Here is a 15,786-nt window from a genome sequence, read left to right as displayed (position 1 = left end):
GCTAAAATTCTCATGCACACTTCAGAGTTTATTACTTTCAAGAGAGAGAAATGTCATATAATGGGATTGTATTTTGCGGTGTTCCCAATTTACTTCAGTGCTTACCCAGCACTAAAGAGTAAAAAGCGTGCACCCAAATCTTCTGGCAATGTTGGAAACAGTCATTCTGCCTGCAATCCCATTTCACTGTCCTACATCTTATCAAAATGAAAGTCACCAAAGTCCTTTGGTTGCTCTCCCCCTTTTTGAGAGAGTTTACTGGCAGTGCATTAACCTGAGGGTCACCACTCCTCAGGTGAGGGTCTAGGTAGAGAAGGCATGCTTCATGAATAACCTCAGCCGGTACAGGAATTGAACTCACACGGTTGGTGTCACGCAACATCACAAACCAGCCATCCAGCAACTGAGCAAATCGGCCCCTAAGTATTATGTTCTTTGTTGTAGCAGCAAACAGGAAGAATCAGAAGTGGCAAACGTTGAGTTTGTATAATATAGTGCAAGGGGTTTATTTACAAGATGCTGCTCAAACAGGGTACAAAAGCCCGCAAAACGCTCCAATTACATTGTTGCACTAAACGTGACATTGCACAAGCCAATGGTTTTACTTTGATACATAACATCCTCCCTCTTTAGTGACTCTGGCATCATAACTTAATCAAACACTTTAACACTGATGCAACACATTATGCTATAACTAATATTAAAATGTTATGGATACATATGTACATTAGTCAAACAGTTTATTAGGTGGATGTCTGTCTCATTTTGGCAGAACACAACTTTCAGGAACTTGACTCTTTGAGGTACCAGGAGTGTCTTCCTGTACACTGTTCAGTATTACATCTGGTGAAACCAATTCAGGTACTGTCTGATTCTGTCCACTGTGTGGATGATTCTCTCTTAACAGATCACGTAATTTCAGCAGTTGTAATCCTCAAGTCGGACATATCACTGTCCATACTCTCTGTGGTGAAAACATCTGGTCAAGATTCTACACTCTCACTATGTGCAGACAATAATTGGTCACCATGCCGACGCCACCTTCATTCATCAAATATATATATCAAAAATAATGCTGAGAGCTTCTTTCTCAAGTTCAGCTACTTGAACTCAGTGCTAGTCAATGTTCTGGAACCAAATGCTCTTCGCCTGAAGGCATTACATGCGAGACAACTTTTCCAACCCCATGGGGTGATGCATCACAAGCAAGCTGCAGCTTCAGTTTTGGGTTATAATGGACCAATAACTCCGATTCCTGTAATTAATTTTGACATTTTGGTATGCATCCTCACAATCTTTCATCCAGAGCCAAGCTTGTTTGTTACAAGCTTGTGTGTAAAGGCTTCAGTCTTGTTGCTAAGTGCGTACGAACTTTCCAAGTAATTTAATAATCCTGGAAATCAACTGAGTCACGTTCTGCAGTCGTGGAGCCTCTAAGCTCTCCAACATCATCTTAGGTTCTTTGTGAAGACCATCCTGATGATGTGTCCAAGGCAGTGAATAGAAGATTTTTAAAATTTGCAATTCGCTTTCTTGACCCTGAGATTATATAGTTGCAGCCTTGCAAGAGTAGCTTCTAGGCTCTTCCACTGCAAACTGCACGGTGTCCAAGTATTTACTTGAGAGATATTTTGACTCGTTACAGGTTCATTCGAACCTGTGATCAAAATGTCGTCCATGTGGCATTAAACACCCAAGATCAAAACATTTGACCGCCTGAGAGTCCTGCAAAAAGATCTTCGATAATTGGGAAAGGGTATTGCTCAGCACATAATACAGGGTTAATATTCATTTTGAAATCCCCGCATATTCGTACTGAACTATTCTTCTTTAAGACTGGGATTGCCCAATCACTGGTGGAAACAGGCTCAATGACTCCTGTCTTCAATAACCGCTCGAGTTCTTCCATTTGAGTTCAAATAGCATAGGGTACAGTATGTGCTTTCAAACACTTAGACATGCTGTCTGCCTTTGTCTTGAGTTTCACTTGGACCCCAGTCATGGATCCAAGTGACTTCTCGAATACCTGCACATACTTTCTCAGAAGTGGTTGAAGATTGTTCTTAGAATCAACAAGTTGGTTCACAAAGGTCCAATTTAGCTTAACCTTCCTAAGATTAATCAATGCTGGAAAGTTTCCTTGAACAATGTGAAGAGACAACTCCACTTTCTGCTTGTTAACTTCCACAGTCACCTTGATGAAGCCCTTCAGTGGCACAACCCCCTTGGTAAATGTCCTCAAGACCACATCAGATGGTTGCAATGGCAGATACTTCAGTTTCTGACAGTATATAGATTCAGGTATAAGTGATACTGCAGCACCTATATCCATTTCCATCTTTATTATGTTCCCATTTAATTTTGGATAGACTCAAAATTGTTACTGATCTCCTTGTACTGCTAGAAGGTTGAGCTTAAATTCCGTAAGCTGACTTAACACTTTGGTACTTGGTGAGTCTTCAGTTGGATCAATTAACTGATAAACTCCTGTAGGCTTTATGGTATTTTTCTTGGTACACTTCTTTTGTGCTGATGAAGGTTGTCACAACCAACATACCTTGGCAATGTGACCAACTTTACCACAATTTGTGCATTTATTCTCCTTACTCCAACAATCTCCAGCCATATGCCCCACTTGGTTGCAGTGATGACATGGTAGGTTCTTGGTCGACCTGCTTCTCACAGACTCCATCTCATGACTTTAGCTCAAACTCCAACCAGTGAAGTTTCTCTCTTAGCAATTTCCATAGACGTTGCGATTTCCACAGAAGATTTTAGGGTTAATGCACCTTCAGTCAACAATTTCCTTTGGATGGCTTCATTCCTGAGCCCACAAGTTAATCTGTAATCGGTTGTGAAGTGTATCATCCAAAATCTGGCCAAATTCTCAGTACTTTGCCAGCTTTCACAATGATGGAACAAGTTGTGAAATGTTTTCCCTTCCACCTCTGCATGACAGTGAAAGCGGAATCTTTCAGCCATAAATAGTGGACGGGGAGAGAAATGTTCTTGCAAGGCAGTCATCATATGACTTGTCTCCAGGTTTAGCTGGGTGTACTGAAATCTGCAATAACAGGAATGTTTCCCCCCAACTAAGCTGAGAAAGGTCACAGTATGCAGGTCTGCTGGTGTCTGATTGGCTTTAAGGTACGGCTGGAATCTTTCCTCATAAGAGTTCCACATCTCGTCCTCCTCATCAAAAGTGTCTATGGTGACTTTTCTTCCGCCATTTTTAGATTGCAGCTCTGTGCTACTCAGCCTGCAGCCTGTCTTCCCTTCTGTTTATTTCTTCTCTGTTAAAAGCAGACAACCCATAGTGCACAAGCAGACTTGTGCCTTGCTATCGATTCCTGGGCATAGGTTGCAGAGTCGCAGCCCCATAGGTTTCATGCCCATTTCAGTGCCTCATACACAGTCTCTGCAGCTCTACCACCTACAACGGTAAGTGGACTGAAAACTTCAATCCTCCGTTTGATGTAAACCCCCGGTAATTTGCAGTTGTCCAATAGAGTTATATTAAAAACCCTTTACTTGCACTAACTGCTGTCGCAATCAACTGGATGATTCTCGATACCCCACTACAAACTGCATGGTGTCCAAGTATTTACTTGAGAGTTACTTTTACTTGTCACAACAATGATTTCACCTTGGAAGCCAATAAGCTTTCTCCCGACCTCACTCCCAATGTTGTATGGGCCTGGATCTCTGTCGATGATTCCTTCTTCTGGTTCACAAAATCATCTTCAAAAGTTGTTTTTCTCCCTTTTTTCCAGCCCAGATCTCGTCGCCAGTTTCTCTTTTATTATATTCGTTGTTGTAGCCGCAAAGAGAAAGAATCAAGTGGCACACATTGAGTTCATATGACATAGTGCAAGAGGTTTCTTTACAAGACGCTGCTCAAACTGGGTACAATGGCGAACTCCGTGAAATGCTTTGATGACATTGCCACGTAACACGTGACATTATACCAGCCAATGGTGTTACTCTGATACATTACACCAATGCACAGAACATTTTGAGACTTTCAATGGCATTAAAATTGGGACTGTACCGGACTGTAACATTAATGTCATCTGTTGGCAGGGTGGTGCTCACTGAAATGTGCAAAGCCAATCCTTCCTCCTTGTTTTAATGTGAAAAACAAGGCCAAGAAACCTGCCAGTGATGTGATTAGTTTTTAAAGGGCTCATGTGAGCCATTAAAGGGTGGTGCTTTGTTGCTTAAAAAATAATTTTGGAGGAAAAAAAAACCTAAAGGCAAGTAAAAATGTGTGGATGGATTCTCCGTTCTGGAGACTAAGTGCTCCCGCCAGTGTAGAATCACTACTGGTCTCCGCTCGTGCTAGGAGCCGCACCCAGGTATGATCCTCTCTCCTGCACCATGCTAATTTATGCATGGGGCATGCTCGCCGGATTCTGTCGGAATCCTGTTATAGGGCTGCCATTTTGATCTGGCGGCCCTGTGCGGAGGTCTGGTTGCGGTCCCCATCCCCACACAATGCAAATTCTGCCCCCTGCTGACGAAGGCATCCTCACTTCCCACCAAGGGAATACCGAGTCACCCCCGACAGCACACATTCATGAGGGTGACCTGCCTTCCATAAGCCCCCATGACCTCTGCAGTCCTCCATCAGACCTCCTCATTAGACCCACCATCAGAGACCCACAATAGAGATCCCCAACAGAGACCCTCCCATCAGAACCTCCATCAGAGACCCCCCAGTGACTCCCATCGGAGACCACCAACAGAGACTCCCAACAGAGACTCATTCATCAGAATCTCCATCAGAGACCTTGCCTAGAGACCCCCACCAGTCACCAGTTTGACCATATGCTGGATGCCATTGAGTAGAGGAGGGACACCCTTTTCCCAGGATGTGGCGGAGACTCAAGTCCACCCTACTCAACAGCGCCTGGGAAGAGGTGGTAGAGGCTGTCAGTGATGGCAGTCTCACCTTGTGGACTGGCATGCAGTGCAGGAAGAAAATGAATGATCTATGCAGGGCAGCTTGGGTGAGTCACCACCTCTGTTCCTCTGGCATCATTCCCATCCCTCACTCCTCACACCTGCCTCCAATCCCCTAGAGCAGGGTTTTTCAAAGTGGGGTCGTGACCCGTGGGTGGGCCACAGGCGGGTGTCAGAAGGGTCACGGAGCTAAGGGTCGTGTTTGATTGAATGAGGGTGGAGGGCAGAATTGAAGTGTCTTTGTGTACCCGGAAGCATTAACGTGTGATCATTTGTGTCCTCCTGGCAGGGCTGACAGAAACATTGGTTTCTTGTCTCCTCAAAAATATGCCGCATCGAACAGGGCAGCACTCCCCCAGAATTGGCACAGTGACAATCAAACTATTTCTTATTTTGCTTTAACTAACTTTGCTTTAACCTCAGTCTATGAATGCACCATTGCAAAGGAATGCAACTGATGTGCCACAGGCAAGACAAAGGAAAACAAATCACTTCTCAATCATAGTTGGCATTGAATGCAGAAACCAATCTATCAGAAAACTATATCACTGGCAAAATAGCTTCACTGGAAATCGTGCTTAAAAATGCCATTGTGTTATATTTTGTGGAAACGCACTCGCATCTGCAGCAGCCAGCCAGGTAATTATCAATGGCTGCACAAACTGTATGGTCTTTGATTAAACTTTCCTCAGAGATGGAGGATGTTGGCAATTAAACACTTCAAGCCTGCAAACAAAGGCAGTGTGAGCATTCTATAGTTTTAGTGATGTGTCTCAGTTTTGCAAAAAACTATAGCTGCCATGTAGAACAGGCTTCCAAGTTGCGGGAGGGAATTCTGAGGATAATATTGGCAGCAAAAAAATTAATAAATAACCATCAATTAACTCCCGAATTATCCAATAGGTGGAAATATTGGAGTATGCGACCATTTCATGCCCATCTCAAGTTTAAGTTGAGAATTTGATAGCGGCTCCTAAATGTCTGTTCATACCAAGTGCTACAGTTATTCCACAGCACATAAAAGGCAGAAGGACTATTTTCCAACTCTCACAATGGGTCACATTTTCATGGAAGGAGCAAATCAACAATTACATTTGACATTCAATAGGCATCTACTTCTCAATAGATGTCTACTTACCGGTTCAGCAGTTACGACAATTGACATGGAAAGAGTTTGAAATTAATTGCTGCATTTACTCGGGAAAACTGAACAACCTCTCAATTTGTTGTCTGGATATTTGATAGACTGAACAGGGCATCAGTAAAATATTAAAGGTTAAGTCGTAATTTTTATGTATGGAAACGGTGAAGTTATGAGTGTGCAATGTCATTACTTGGGAAAACGGAAAAGAAATTGGAAGACTGTAGGGTAGTTGTAATGTTATTGGACTAGCAAACTGGAGACCTAGGCAAACGCTCTGGGGGGGGGGCATATGTTCAAATGCCACTGTAGCAGCTGTTGTAATTTAATTTTGGGCGGCACAGTGGTTAGCACGAATACCTCACAGCACCAGGGACCCGGGTTCAATTCCAGCCTTGGGTGGCTGTCTGTGTGGAGTTTGTACGTTCTCCCCGTGTCTGCGTGGGTTTCTTCCGGGTGCTCTGGTTTCCCCCGACAGTCCAAAGATTAAGTAGAGTGGCCATGCTAAATTGTCCCTTAGTGTCCAGTGATGTGCAGGTTAGGTGGGGTTACAGGGATAGGGCGGGAGAGTGTCCTGGGGTATGATGCTCTTTCAGAGAATCAGTGCAGACTCCATGGGCTGAATGGCCTTCTTCTGCACTGTAGGGATTCTATGAAATTCAGGCATCTACAAATATGACGTCAAAAGTGGATGAATGAAACTTTCAAACTGGTGAAATCAGCCGTTTTTACAAACAAGGACAGAAGATTCGGGCATGAGTGTGGGTGTTGTTGGGGGAGGAGGGGAGGGGTGGTGCAGAATCCACATTGATTTGCATCAATGCCAGATATAATCCTGATTTGGGAATTTATTGACTTTCCACAAATAATGTTGGATCAAACACCTGGGGCTCAATTCCATGCCTCATTCGTAAATGATCTGGGTAAGCAAACGTGGCCCGGGTCCCAACGGTCAGCCGGCGTGGGATTCGAAGGTTGACCAGTTGGCAAAAGTGGGTCCTGGGAAAGAATGTTTGAAAAACAATGCCCTAGAAGCCAACAACACCCCGTCTGCCTGCATCTCCCTTACAACCCACCCTCCACCAAACCCCAATACATGTGTAGCCCTCTTCGGGCAGGAGCTTTCCACACACATGCAACGAGCTTCAGACCCTCCCATCGAACCCGACTCCCAGTGTCTCCTTTCTGTTCCCCCAAGGTTAAGGTGGCTCATGATCGCCAGGAACAACAGAAGACAGGAGGGGGAAATTCAAACATTTGGGTCCACACCCTCTCAGAGTAGAGGGCCCAGCAACTTGCGGGGGAGGTCAAGAAGAGGCCAGTGGCTGTGATGGAGGTCAGCATGCAGCAAACAAGTGAGAGATCAATGAAATACTGATATCCCTATAGCAAGTCACCCCTCTCCCACAGACCAAGATCTTATCCATGTCTTTCATCTTCAAGCTCATCATCAGACTAGGCCAGACCATCCAGGGTCGCTGCCCCCAGCAAGATCCTCAGCGCACCCAGAGTACCACTCCGGGGAAGACACCGACTTTTCGGCATCTGCTTTCACCAGCACCATCCACCATCGCAGAGACTATCACCTCGGTGGGTAATTTTAGTGACCAGGCTCCTGAGTCACCCTCTGGTGTGCACCACACACATGCTGTAGCACATCAGGTCGAGGTAGGAACTCCCCAGGGAGCGGACGGTGGGAGGGCTTCCCGATCACAGGGCTGTCCCCGGACAGGTGTTACGCTTCTGGAAAAGATAATCCTATCACTGGTGCAGATGCAGAAACAGAGCCAAAATTTACAGGAGAAGGTGTCAGCACCTTTCCAGCATATGCAAGTACAGTGGGAGGAGACCAACTGCCTTTAGGTGCAGGAGATGGTGCCGACAATGACGGTCTTGTTGGAGACGAATAGATGACAAGATCCTAGTGCAGTTATGGCATTGCCATTATAATCGAAGAGCTGGCAGGCTGGCGGAAGAATTTTGGGTTGCTTTTTAATGCGGTCAAAATCAGCTTGAGAGATGAGATTGGCATAAGCACCAGTGTCCAGCTTGAACTGGATGCTGCATTGATTTACTTGAATGACAGCACGCCATTCGTCCGCAGAATCCACATTGAGGATAGATAGGCGTCTTGCTGAATTTGAGGAGGCATACTCACATGTAGTGATGATGCCCACACGATAGGGGGACTCCAGGCAGTCGTCCTCTGGATGCGTAGTGCTACCAGGATCAGAATCCAGTAAACCTTGCTGTACACATCGAACGCACTTGCGTTGGAATTGGGATCGCTGGCCCTTGACTTGTGGTGCAGACCTGCACAAGGCTTCCCGCAATTTAAACATCGCCTGCCTTTCGCAGGGCATTGCCGCTTTAAGTGGGCGGTGCTGCAGTTCGGGCACGTCATGACGTTGACGTTGTTACGCTCCGTGCGTCGTCGCACATGCACAGTGCGGTCAACCGACGTTCGCACCTGCGCAGTTTGGTTTTCGGCCGCTTCTTTCTCCCGTTCGTGTTGCGCGTGCGTGGGGCCCCGAGAAAAGCGCACGAAATGGCCGCTTTCATCGATACTGAGGCGCTGCATCCGGGCGATGGCCTGTACACTCTCTGCCGCGTGAGAGGCAAGTTTTTCGTATTCTGCCGATTCGAAACCGGAGTACCGATTTCTCGCATGCTCATGCATTATACACGTCTCGGTTGTGACTGGCAGGGTCATGTGTTTAATTTTGAGGAGTTGCTCCCTCAAGGAATTGGAGTGCTCCCCAAACACGATCTGATCCCTGATCATGGAATCAGCGGTTGCACCATAATTGCCGGACTACGCTAATATACGGAGATGAGTTAGAAAGGATTGGAATGGTTCATCCTTACCATGAAGGCATTGCTGGAAGATATAGCGCTCAAAGATCTCATTTGTTTCGACTTTACAGTGACTGTCAAACTTCTCCAAAATGGTCTTGAATTTGGTCTTGTCCTGGCCATCGGTAAAATCAAGCAAGTTGAAAATCTGGATGGCTTGGTCCCCCGCAGTTGATAGGAGCAGCGCAATTTTTCTGGCATCGGACGGATCCTCGAGGTCAGAGACCTCAATGTAGAGAAGGAACCTTTGCTTGAAGACCCGCCAGTTGGTGCCGAGATTGCCGGAGATCCGTAGCTGTGGAGGGGCCTGGATCTTCTCCATGCTGCTGGAAGGCACTTGCTGGTCATCACGGAATCACTCGAGGTAAACCACTTAGAGATAGTAGACTACTGGTACCATGTCGTGTTAATCACCCTGGGGTAACACGGACTGCAACTGGATGCAGTTGTTCTTGAAAGTAGACTCCAGACTTTGATGTGATTTCAATACGCTTAACTTGTTAAGCAGTGCACACAGTTCGCTGTGGGTTTGACACTCTACTAACCTAAGCATGCTTACTATAACTAACTGGACCAGACTAGCTCTGAGCCACGTGTAGAAGGTGCTAACGGATATATACACCCTGACTGTCACTACAGTTGTCACCAGTGGAAAGAGGCAGAGTGTTGATGCCTCGTGTGTTTTATAGTGCTAGACCACCTTCTAGTGTTCTGCCTGGTGATTGGTTGTGTCCTCTCCTGTATGTTGATTGGCTGTACAGGGTGTCTGTCACTGCCTGTCTGTATTCATTATGTGCATGAGTGCATATCATGACACAAACTAGTGCTCTCAGTGGCAGGCATGAAACACACAATACTCTTTCACACTGTCGACATGGATGTGGACTCAGTACATGTTTAGGCTAAATATCTGAGAAGATAGCTGGTCACCGGAGCACAGTGAATCACTGCAAGGCATTACGCTGTGCACTGTGTATGAGGATTCAGAAGAAATCCTAGTGGAGGATGACAAACCAGACAAAAGGACGGTACTGCCGGTGAGCATTCCGCAATTCTGGTTAACAGTCTTGAAGAACGTGCACAGGCTCAATGACATGAACCCGCATTAAAGCATCTGCGAGATGTGAGTGTTAAATGGACAGAGAATGAAAAGCCGTGGAATTTTACTCTGGAGTTTACATTCGGGCCTAATGAGTATTTCACGAATGAGGTGATAACTAAAGTGTATCAGTTGGGCCGCACGGTGGCGCAGTGGGTTAGCACTGTGGCCTCATGGCGCCGAGGTCCCAGGTTCGATCCCGGCTCTGGGTCACTGTCCGTGTGGAGTTTGCACATTCTTCCCGTGTTTGCGTGGGTTTCGCCCCCACAACCCAAAAATAAAATGTGGAAGCTAGGTGGATTGGTCCTTAATTGGAAAAAAATGAATTGGGTACTCTAAATTTAAAAAAAATCTAAAGTGTATCAGTTGGACTCACTGCTGCTGAAATCGTTCTTTGCTGAACCACAAATCATCAGCTGCACGATCGATTGGAGGGAGGGCAAAAATTTAACATTAAGAACAATTCGATCGAAACCAAAGTACAGGGGTTGGAGCACTCCCAAAAAGCGACGGGTAACACAAATATGGCAGTCTTGGACACAGACCTTTCAAAGACACAGGGTGAAGCACAAGACAAACAAGACGCTGGCAAGCAAACCAGGCCATGACGTGGTGGCAACAACTCGAAAGAATGAGATTTGAACAAAGGAAATGGACACTTGTCCGGCACAGCATGTAAATGGAGACTTTAGTAAAACTTGCTCACCGTACCAGCTACATATAATGAATGAATAAAGTGTAATGTTTAATGTTACTTGTAAGAAAAAACTATCTCAATGTTTTGTGAGGAAGGGGGATGTAGTGATGAGCCTATGGGCCATATCATAGTTGGAAGGTGAGCGACCTCCAACCAGCAGATGGTGGTACAGACACACCATGTGGTCTCTAGACTAAGGTCATGTGACCTGTGACTCAGATATAAAGGGAGACACATCCGGCCATCGGCAGAAGAAGATTGAGAGGGTAATAAGACATACATGTGAATAGTCAGTGCTAGGTGCAAGTTACAGAGTTGTTGGCAGATGCCATGATAACGTGCTCTGTATCAGATTGCTATCTTACCACACAAGACACAATAAAAGATTCTGATTTGGACAATTCGAAGTGTTTGGTGAGTTCCTTCGTGAAATACAAAGAACCAACACAACAGCCACACTCACCGTTGTCGCCATGAGGTCGGGCGCCTGCTCTCCAGGGTTTCCCTTTGTCCAGGGGCCCTCCAAAGCTGCTGCTTGAGGCACCAACTTGTTTCCTCAGCCGTTCCTCCCCTGCCAGGGCCTGTACGATACCCAGCTCATTTTCCCTTCTTTGTTCCTTTTGTGTCCTTTCCCCACCCCCCCCATCTCCCTCTGTCCCCCCTCCGTGTTGCCCTTTTCCCATCTCCCTCATGCCTTCCCCGTCCCTGTGCCCCCCACCCCCAACTAGGCGCTCCCTCCCTGCCGGGCAGTGGGCCACGGCCCCCTTGCTTTGTGTCTTCGCGTGCTAGCTATTTGTGCTAGTGTGGTGGCCCTCCTTCCTGGGCTGGTCTAGCCCCTTCCTTATGTCCGCTGACTCACCATTCTGCCTGTTTAAACTCTCACTGGCTTCCCCATTTCCTGCTCCTTTCTAAGACCCAGTCTTCCCTTTGTGATTGGAACGAGGCAGCACAGTCCCATACAAACATGCTCACTGTCCAATGAGTCTTTTGCTCTTTCAGAGTTCTTCCCTGCACAACTCTCATCATTGCCATGCCTGTCCCTTGTCCAGGTCGTTGGTTCTGACGAACTCATTCACTTCCTCTGGGCGTTGAAGTAATGCTCCTTTTTTTGGTTGTGACCCAGAATCTGGTCGGGAATAGCATGCCAAAACGTACCCCGTTCTTGTACAGGGCTGATTTCGCCTGAATAAACTCGGCCCTGTGTTTTGCTAGCTCTGCCCCAATTCCCTGGTAGATTCTGAATTTATGTCCTTCCCAGGTGCTTATTTTTATTTGCCATGCTCACCGCAGGGTCCTCTCATGGTCCTGGTATTGGTGAAGATTTGCGCTAATCGCCCTCAGCTGCCTTAGGTTTCGGTCTGAGCGACCTGTGGGCTCTGTCGAGCTCTGGGGGTTTGGGGAAGCTGTCTCTCCCGATTAAGTTGCCCAGCATTTGGGGGACGTAGTCCATTGGGTCTTTGCCCTCAATGCCTTATGGCAGACCCACGAACCTAATGTTTTGTCGTCAGGACCTGTTATCTTGGTCCTCGACTTTCCCCCTTAAGTTCCCCTGGGCTGCCACCAAACCTTTTACCTCCCCCTCCAGGGTGACGATTCTGTTGCTCAAGTCCATCGAGGCCTTTTCCAGGTCGAGGATCGTTCTCTCCTGAGTTGCCACTTTTTTCCCCAGCCCATCGATTGCCTTCAGCATGGTGGCCATCATCTCTGCTACCATCACCTTGGCCAACACCTGGATTTCTATCCTGATCGCCTCCTGCATGGCGGTCAGCTCCTTCATCAGGAAGCTCTTCCATCCGTCTCCAGGTGGTGGGGGGAGGCTGATGCTCGGGTCATTGGCCGCCCTCTCTCCCAGGTGGCCAGGGCTCCTTCGCCTCGTGGGTCTGCCATCTTGTCTGGCTGCTGGTCGTGGCTCTTTCCGCCGCTTCTGCCGTATTTTCGGCCCCTCGAGCTCCCGTTCGCTGGCATCTTTTCTTGGTTACCCTCCTTTGGCTGTTGAGGGATTTTTTCCTTGGAAATTTGGACAAAATTCAACGAAAAGTGTCTTTTTTTGTCCTGGTTCAGAGGAGAGCCACCTGAAGTGCATCCACTCAGCACATCGCTGTCACCAGAAGTCAGACAGGTACAAAATTAATCAAAAAGATTATTTCATTTTATTGGTTCGAACTAATTGTACCTCAGCATGATTCTTTTGAACATCCAAAGATCATGGCACCAATCTTGTTTTAAATTTTAACTCTCAAGCAAATTTGACCAAACAGTAGGGAGAAAGTAATTGGAGCAGTAAAGAAAAAACACACATTTGTGTCACAGCCCTCACACCTTTAGGACATCCTGAATTTACAGGCCATGAATTACTTTTGGAAGCAGCCACTGTTGTTGCGTGTTGTCATATTTTTCTTTTCGACAAAATAAACAGATAGACTCGGGTCGATCATTTATTAGCCAACCCATTGGGAGAACTCAACCTCAGAGAAGGATCTCTGGAGCTGACTCTACCTGACTAAGAAATTAAGTAACAATTATACATTGCAGGTCACGTAGGCAAATACATTGTTTGAGCATTGTCCAGTTCTTGAACAAGTTACAGATGCGCACCCAGGCAGAGTGAATATGGCTCTTTCCCCAACCTCTTTTCTTGTTGTTAGAACTGTGAGATGTGTCTTGTCCATAAGTTAAACGAGGGAACATGCTGTTAACCCTTATCCTGACTTCTTGCAGATGGTGTCTCGAAAAAAAAGTTGCTACGGTCACTAAGAAACAGTTAGACTGAAAAATGTTGTTGCCCCTTATCCTGACTTCTTGAGGGTCTCTCTACATAAGCAGTCAGTTAGAATAGGTTGTGTCCTTCTGCCACAACAGCATATTGATGGTTGACATCTTTGTGGAATTATCCTGTACTGTTCTAATGTATTATACTGCACTATGTAAATACCTGAAGTCCCCAAGACTCCTTAATAGACCAAAATTATTGATTTTGTTGTTAGTAAACCCTATTCATTCACATCCCTCATACATTGCCTATAGACTAACAAGGTAGCCAATTTATGCACCACAAAATTTCCACCTATGAGAAACATCTGGGACTGGATTATCCGTTTTGAGATAAAGTCCCCACGCCGACGTGGAAACGGTGGTCTTTTACACCAGGAAAACTGGCGCAAAACAGCCACTGATTCCCTGTTCTACTGGGGGATATCAGGAAGGCAGCTTAGAGCTTGCAGCTCTAGCTGCCGATATGGCCCTGAGCATTTCCGGTTTCTCGGCCGCGCATGCGCAAGGCGGCGGCCTGCAGCGGGCACGCTGTGCTTCATGGCGGACTCAGGCCGCGGACCCGGATCGCAAAAGTAGTGCCCCCCTCCGGCCGCTCGCACGCCCCCGGACCGCCCACCCACAGTGCCCCCAGCCCCAAATGAAGCCCTCCCTGCCTGAGGATCGGCCTTCCCCCGACTGTGGTGGCGCCGGACTGAGTCCGCAGCCACCACATGAGATTCCCGGACGTGTGAGCACACGTGACCCACGCCGCCAGGAACTCAGTCAGTCGGGGACCTGAGCATTGCGGGTGGGCCTCAGGCAGTGGCCTGAGGCCGTGTATAATTGGCATGGCGTACTCCTGGAGTACGCTGCTTTTCAGGGGGCGGAGAATACAATAAATGGCACCGCTCCCGATATTAGTGTCAAAACGGATTCTCCGCCCCGTCACCGAACGCGATTTTGATGTCGGGAGCAGAGAATCCAGTCTCTGTTCTTAGTTTAATGATAAATTTTGATCAGGGCACCAGGGAGCACCCCTGATCTACTTTGATTAGTGTCATGGTAACTTTTATATTCACTCGGTCAGCCAACAGCTTTTGGTTTAGTGGCTCATTCATAAAATTATACCTCTTATACGGCAATCCTCCTTTGGTACTGAACGTAAACATCTGCCCATGTTATGTGCACCATTTATGGAAATATCAGGTTAGTTAACATTACTTGCAAGTTTTAGACAGAGTCTGCAGATATCTTTTCTGAAAGCCCCACATAGAGTAAATGGGGGCAGTTTTGCCTTGGTGTGATAACTTGGAACAGGTGATAATCAGCAGTTCATTTTGCATCTCTCATAATTTTTATTTTCTTTGATTTTAATTTCAATGGGTGCGATTTACCGGGAAAATTTTGAAGTGTCATTTTGGGTGCGATTGGGGGGATGTTCCTCGACGGCCATGTTGGTGAGATCACGGCCCTTATTCAATGGCACTTAGTGTCGGAAATGAGCCCCCAAGAGTTTCTCGCCATTACTGGCTGTCTCGCCTTCTGATTCACCAGACTCGCGTCTCAGCGTCTCTCTGCCAACAAAACGGAGCTGCTTTTAAACGCTCCCTCGCCACTCACTCCCAGTCAACACACAAGCTTGGCAGCGTGCAGATCTGCTCCTTTCTTTGGGGATGCCGACCTGGCCAGGCATCTCGACGCTGGGGACGCTCTCGACATCCTGTTCCCCTAGGGAGTCGGAGGGCCAGCAGCAGGGTCGCCAATACCGTCTGAGAGGCAGTGGCAGTGACTGTCAGCCCGGGCAGCATGACAAGGAGGAGCGGCGTCCAATGTAGGCTGACCATTATCATAGAATTTACAGTGCAGAAGGAGGCCATTCAGCCCGTCAAGTCTGCACCGGCTCTTGGAAAGAGCACCCCACCCAAGGTCAACACCGCCACCCTATCCCCATAACCCAGTAACCCCACCCAACACTAAGGGCAATTTTGGACACTAAGGGCAATTTATCATGGTCAATTTATCATTGACCTCCACTGAGATGCAAGGATACGTTACCACCTCTCCCCTGGAATCAGTTCTGCCTGTTTGCCCCCAAATTACACCCCGACCCCCAAAATCACTGGCTGACTCCTCACACCCTCCCCATATGCAATCTTTGTACTTGCTCCTCTGAATACACTGGCACCCACCAGCACAACCCCTTCATGTCCAGGAGTGGTGCCCACACATGCACCTGTTATAGACCCCCCAAGGTTAGCCTAGAACTGAGGCAGATGA

Source organism: Scyliorhinus torazame, chromosome 3, assembly GCF_047496885.1.
Source record: "Scyliorhinus torazame isolate Kashiwa2021f chromosome 3, sScyTor2.1, whole genome shotgun sequence".
Lineage (NCBI taxonomy): Eukaryota > Metazoa > Chordata > Chondrichthyes > Carcharhiniformes > Scyliorhinidae > Scyliorhinus > Scyliorhinus torazame.
Note: the sequence above shows the minus strand (reverse complement) of the source record.